This window comes from Pristiophorus japonicus, chromosome 13 (genome assembly GCF_044704955.1).
Source record: "Pristiophorus japonicus isolate sPriJap1 chromosome 13, sPriJap1.hap1, whole genome shotgun sequence".
Lineage (NCBI taxonomy): Eukaryota > Metazoa > Chordata > Chondrichthyes > Pristiophoridae > Pristiophorus > Pristiophorus japonicus.
Genome location: NC_091989.1, coordinates 191,563,864 through 191,571,180, shown reverse-complemented (window position 1 = coordinate 191,571,180; position 7,317 = coordinate 191,563,864).

Genomic DNA, 7,317 nt, shown 5'->3' with positions numbered 1-7,317 from the left:
AGCTCATATTGCAATGAATAATAAGATAGGGACGTTGCCATTGGGACCAAAAAATGCTGGTTTAATTGTCGGTCGTTCATATATTAATATGGAGCACCGGGAACGAGGAAGGCACGAGCTGAGGAAGTGGGGGAAGGGGGAAAGCTGGGGTTGTTCTCCTTGGAGCAGAGAAGGTTGAGAGGAAATTTGATCGAGGTGTTCAAAATCATGAGGGGTCTGGACAGAGTAGATCGAGAGAAACTGTTCCCATTGGTGGAAGGGTCGGAACCAGAGGACACGGATTTAATGCGATTGGCCAAAGAACCAAAGACGACATGAGGAAAAACGTTTTTACGCAGCGAGTGGTTAGGATCTGGAATGCGCTGCCTGAGAGGGTGGGGGAGGCAGACTCAATCGTGGCTTTCGAAAGGGAGTTGGATAAGTTCCTGAAGCAGGGCTCCGGGGAAAGGGCGGGGAGTGGGACTGGCTGAGAGTCACCACGGGCTCGATGGGCTGAATGGCCCTCTCCCGTCCTGTGACCGTTCTATGATTCTCTGAAGGCAGATGAAGATTTTAACAAGGACATTCTTGCAAGATACCTTTCAGTCATAACGCTTGTTGTCGATATCGTGGTCGTTCTGAGGCCTACTTTCTCCAGACAGTAGAAAGGAGCCCCTGGTGGCTTTCAGAAATTCCATTTAATACGTCAGGTTTGTCCCACTGACTATTTGGAATCATTGCACAGCACGGGAGGCGCGACTTAAGGAGGAGACAGAGTTCACAGCACATCCCTTATCATGTCTTCATCCGTGGCTCATTGGGCAGCACTCTCACCTCTGAGTCATAAGGTTGTGGGTTCCGGTACCACTCCAGGGACTTGAGCACAAAGTCCAGGCTGATACTCCAGTGCAGTACTGAGGGAGTGTCGCACTGCCGGAGGGTCAGTACTGAGGGAGTGCCGCACTGCCGGAGGGTCAGTACTGAGGGAGTGCCGCACTGCCGGAGGGGCAGTACTGAGGGAGTGCCACACTGTTGGAGGGGCAGTACTGAGGGAGCACTGCACTGTCGGAGGGGCAGTACTGAGGGAGCGCCGCACTGTCGGAGGGGCAGTACCGAGGGAGTGCCGCACTGTCGGAGGGGCAGTACTGAGAGAGCTCCGCACTGTCGGAGGGGCTGCCTTTGCATGAGACGTTAAACCGAGGCCCCATCTGCTCTCTCAGGTGGATGTAAAAGATCCCTCGGCACTATTTCGAAGAAGAGCAGGAGAGTTATCCCCGGTGTCCCAGCCAATAGTTATCCTTCAATCAACAACTAAAAAAAAGTCATTATCACATTGCTGTGTGTGGGAGCTTGCTGTGCTCAAATTGGCTTCCGCGTTTCCTACATTACAACAGTGATTACACCTCAAAAAGTACTTCATTGGCTGTAAAGTGCTCTGGGACATCCTGAGGTCTGGAATGGCGCTACATAAAATGCAAGTTCTTTAAGTGTGGAAAATATTATTGTAATGAGGCGCCCACAGTGTGAATCCTTCCCTCCCTGATAACTCACCTCCTGACTCCCCAAAGCCCCTCCACCATCTACAAGGCATAAGTCAGGAGTGTGATGGAATACTCTCCACGTTCCCCTCCCAGTCACACACCATCCTGACTTGGAAATATATCGGCCGTTCCTTCATCGTCGCTGGGTCACAATCCTGGAACTCCCTCCCTAACAGCATTGTGGGAGCACCTTCACCACACGGACTGCAGCGGTTCAAGAAGGCGGCTCACCCCTACCTTCTCAAGGGGCAAATAGGGAAGGGCAATAAATGCCGGCCTTGCCAGCGACGCCCACATCCCAGGAACGAATAAATAAAATAGGATGCAAGTCGTTTCTAGGTCAACAGTTGCAGATTCTAATTTCATTCTGATGGAGCTCCCCGCTCCCATGTGGGATTGACTGAGATTTGGTTCTAATTCCATTGAGATAATTAGCTCTCAGTCACTTTCATTATCAGTTTAAGGGAGCAGGAGGTATAAGCAGCCACTCAGTGTGATAATGTGAGCAATGTGCAAATCACTTACCTTGCACAGATTTTATAAGAAACAATTTGCATTTCTACAGCACCTTTCCTGACCTCAGGACATCCCAAAGTACTTTACAGCCAATGAAGTACTTTTTGGAGTGTGCTCACTGTTGTAATGTAGGGAACACGGCAGAGATTTTTAGTGATGATGACGGAGGTATAAATATTGGGCAGGACACCGGGGAGAACTCCCCCGCTCGTCTTTTATATCCACCTGAGAGAGTAGGCGGAGCCTCGGTTTAACGTCTCATCTGAAAGACGGCACCTCCAACAGTGCGGCACTCCCTCAGTACTGCCCCTCCGACAGTGCGGCTCTCCCTCAGTACTGCCCCTCCATCAGTGCAGTGCTCCTTCAGTACTGCCCCTCCGACAGTGCGACGCTCCCTCAGTACTGCCCCTTCGATAGTGCGATGCTCTCTCAGTACTGCCCCTCCGACAATGCGGCGCTCAGTCAGTACTGCCCCTCCGACAGAGCAGTGCTCCCTCAGTATGACCCCTCTGACTATTCGGTGCTCCTTCGGCACTGTCCCTCCCACAGTTCAGAGCTCCCTCAATATTTCGCCTCTGACAGTGCGGCGCTCCCTCAGTACTGTCCCTCCGACAATGCAGCACTCCCTCAGTACTGCCCCTCAGTACAGCAAAATTCTAAAAGGACAAAGGGTGTTAAAAAAACAAGCCTGAAGGCTTTGTGTCTTAATGCAAGGAGTATCCGCAATAAGGTGGATGAATTAACTGTGCAAATAGATGTTAACAAATATGATGTGATTGGGATTACAGAGACGTGGTTCCAGGATGATCAGGGCTGAGAACTCAACATCCAGGGCTTTCAACATTCAGGAAGGATAGAATAAAAGGAAAAGGAGGTGGGGTAGCATTGCTGGTTAAAGAAGAGATTAATGCAATAGTTAGGAAGGACATTAGCTTGGATGATGTGGAATCTATATGGGTAGAGCTGCAGAACACCAAAGGGGAAAAAATGTTAGTGGGAGTTGTGGACAGACCTCCAAATAGTAGTAGTGATGTTGGGGAGGGCATCAAACAGGAAATTAGGGGTGCATGCAATAAAGGTACAGCAGTTATAATGGGTGACTTTAATATGCACATAGATTGGGCTAACCAAACTGGAAGCAATACGGTGGAGGAGGATTTCCTGGAGTGCATAAGGGATGGTTTTCTCGACCAATATGTCGAGGAACCAACTAGGGGGGAGGCCATCTTAGACTGGGTGTTGTGTAATGAGAGAGGATTAATTAGCAATCTCGTTGTGTGAGGCACCTTGGGGAAGAGTGACCATAATATGGTGGAATTCTGCATTAGGATGGAGAATGAAACAGTTAATTCAGAGACCATGGTCCAGAACTTAAAGAAGGGTAACTTTGAAGGTATGAGGTGTGAATTGGCTAGGATAGATTGACGAATGATACTTAAGGGGTTGACTGTGGATGGGCAATGGCAGACATTTAGAGACCGCATGGATGAACTACAACAATTGTACATTCCTGTCTGGTGTAAAAATAAAAAAGGGAAGGTGGCTCAACCGTGGCTATCAAGGGAAATCAGGGATAGTATTAAAGCCAAGGAAGTGGCATACAAATTGGCCAGAAATAGCAGCGAACCCAGGGACTGGGAGAAATTTAGAACTCAGCAGAGGAGGACAAAGGGTTTGATTAGGGCAGGGAAAACGGAGTGCGAGAAGAAGCTTGCAGGAAACATTAAGATGGATTGCAAAAGTTTCTATAGATATGTAAAGAGAAAAAGGTTAGTAAAGACAAATGTAGGTCCCCTGCAGTCAGAATCAGGGGAAGTCATAACGGGGAACAAAGAAATGGCAGACCAATTGAACAAGTACTTTGGTTCGGTATTCACTAAGGAGGACACAAACAACCTTCCGGATATAAAAGGGGTCAGAGAGTCTAGTAAGGAGGAGGAACTGAGGGAAATCCTTATTAGTCAGGAAATTGTGTTGGGGAAATTGATGGGATTGAAGGCCGATAAATCCCCAGGGCCTGATGGATTGCATCCCAGAGTACTTAAGGAGGTGGCCTTGGAAATAGTGGATGCATTGACAGTCATTTTCCAACATTCCATTGACTCTGGATCAGTTCCTATCGAGTGGAGGGTAGCCAATGTAACCCTACTTTTTAAAAAAGGCGGGAGAGAGAAAACAGGGAATTATAGACCGGTCAGCCTGACCTCAGTAGTGGGTAAAATGATGGAATCAATTATTAAGGATGTCATAGCAGCGCATTTGGAAAGAGGTGACATGATAGTTTCAAGTCAGCATGGATTTGTGAAAGGGAAATCATGCTTGACAAATCTTCTGGAATTTTTTGAGGATGTTTCCAGTAGAGTGGACAAGGGAGAACCAGTTGATGTGGTATATTTGGACTTTCAGAAGGCTTTCGACAAGGTCCCACACAAGAGATTAATGTGCAAAGTTAAATCACATGGGATTGGGGGTAGTGTGCTGACATGGATTGAGAACTGGTTGTCAGACAGGAAGCAAAGAGTAGGAGTAAATGGGTACTTTTCAGAATGGCAGGCAGTGACTAGTGGGGTACCGCAAGGTTCTGTGCTGAGGCCCCAGCTGTTTACATTGTACATTAATGATTTAGACGAGGGGATTAAATGTAGTATCTCCAAATTTGCAGATGTCACTAAGTTGGGTGGCAGTGTGAGCTGCGAGGAGGATGCTATGAGGCTGCAGAGTGACTTGGATAGGTTAGGTGAGTGGGCAAATGCATGGCAGATGAAGTATAATGTGGATATATGTGAGGTTATCCACTTTGGTGGTAAAAACAGAGAGACAGACTATTATCTGAATGGTGACAGATGAGGAAAAGGGGAGGTGCAAAGAGACCTGGGTGTCATGGTACATCAGTCATTGAAGGTTGGCATGCAGGTACAGCAGGCGGTTAAGAAAGCAAATGGCATGTTGGCCTTCATAGCGAGGGGATTTGAGTACAGGGGCAGGGAGGTGTTGCTACAGTTGTACAGGGCCTTGGTGAGGTCACACCTGGAGTATTCTGGACAGTTTTAGTCTCGTAACTTGAGGAAAGACATTCTTGCTATTGAGGGAGTGCAGCGAAGGTTCACCAGACTGATTTCCGGGATGGCGGGACTGACCTATCAAAAAAGACTGGATCAACTGGGCTTGTATTCACTGGAGTTCAGAAGAATGAGAGGGGACCTCATAGAAACGTTTAAAATTCTGACGGGCTCAGACAGGTTAGATGCAGGAAGAATGTTCCCAATGTTGGGGAAGTCCAGAACCAGGGGTCACAGTCTAAGGATAAGGGGTAAGCCATTTAGGACCGAGATGAGGAGAAACTTCTTCACCCAGAGAGTGGTGAACCTGTGGAATTCTCTACCACAGAAAGTTGTTGAGGCCAATTCACTAAATATATTCAAAAAGGAGTTAGATGAAGTCCTTACTACTCGGGGGATCAAGGGGTATGGAGAGAAAGCAGGAATGGGGTACTGAAGTTGCATGTTCAGCCATGAACTCATTGAAAGGCAGTGCGGGCTAGAAGGGCCGAATGGCCTACTCCTGCACCTATTTTCTATGTTTCTATGTTTCTAAGTACTGTCCCTCCAACAGTGCGGGGCTCCCTCAGTACTGCCCCTCCGACAGTGTGGCGCTCCCTCATTACTGCTCCTCCGGCAGTGCAGAGCTCCCTCAGTACTGCCCCTCCGACAGTGCAGCACTCCCTCAGTACTGCCCCTCCGACAGTGCGGCGCTCCCTCAGTACTGCCCCTCCGACAGTGCAGCACTCCCTCAGTACTGCTCCTCTGACAGTGCAGCGCTCCCTCAGTACTGCCCCTCCGACAGTGCAGCTCTCCCTCAGTACTGCCCCTCCGACAGTGTGGCGCTCCCTTAGTACTGCCCCTCCGACAGTGTGGCGCTCCCTCATTACTGCCTCTCCGGCAGTGCAGTGCTCCCTCAGTACTGCCCCTCCGACAGTGCGGCACTCCCTCAGTACTGCCCCTCCGACAGTGCGACACTCCCTCAGTACTGCCCCTCCGACAGTGTGGCGCTCCCTCATTACTGCCTCTCCGGCAGTGCAGTGCTCCCTCAGTCCTGCCCCTCCGACAGTGCGACACTCCCTGAGTACTGCCCCTCCGACAGTGTGGCGCTCCCTCAGTACTGCCCCTCCGACAGTGTGACGCTCCCTCATTACTGCCTCTCCGGCAGTGCAGCGCTCCCTCAGTACTGCCGCTCTGACAGTGCAGCACTCCCTCAGTACTGCCCCTCCGACAGTGCGACACTCCCTCAGTACTGCCCCTCCGACAGTGTGGCGCTCCCTCAGTACTGCCCCTCCGACAGTGTGGCACTCCCTCATTACTGCCTCTCCGGCAGCGCAGTGCTCCCTCAGTACTGCCCCTCCGACAGTGCAGCACTCCCTCAGTACTGCCCCTCCGACAGTGCGACATTCCCTCAGTACTGCCCCTCCGACAGTGCAGCACTCCCTCAGTACTGCCCCTCCGACAGTGCAGCACTCCCTCAGTACTGCCCCTCCGACAGTGCGACACTCCCTCAGTACTGCCCCTCCGGCAGTGCAGCACTCCCTCAGTACTGCCCCTCCGACAGTGCAGCACTCCCTCAGTACTGCCCCTCCGACAGTGCGACACTCCCTCGGTACTGCCTCTCCGACAGTGCAGTGCTCCCTCAGTACTGCCCCTCCGACAGTGCAGCACTCCCTCAGTACTGCCCCTCCGACAGTGCAGCACTCCCTCAGTACTGCCCCTCCGACAGTGCGACACTCCCTCGGTACTGCCTCTCCGACAGTGCAGCGCTCCCTCAGTACTGCACTTGGGAGTGTCAGCCTGGTATTTTGTGCTGAAGTCTCTGGAGTGGGGACTGGAACCGAGGATGTTGTGACTCGGAGACGGGAGTGCTGCCCACTGAGCCCCGGCTGAGATAAAGGAGCAGAAAATGTGCTGAAAATAATCAAAGGCTGGTGACGGAGTAAAAGGCAGTCAGCTGGACAGCGGCTAGCTGGTGCTGAACATTATGGTCTCTCCTCACTGCACAGAAATACAAAAAAATACATCTTCGGGAGATCTCTGCAAAGTGACATTAGTAGGTCAGTTGCAAACACATTCCTGCTGCTGGGCCCTTAATCAGATTGCACTACACTGCTGGAAGCAGAGACACAGCGATGCTGTGAAAGCAGACTGCCACCCATTCAGGCCCAGTGTCACAGGCATCTGAAAGAATAAACCCACTTAACCCTCTCCCATCCCAACAGCTCAAAATCTGCGCCAGG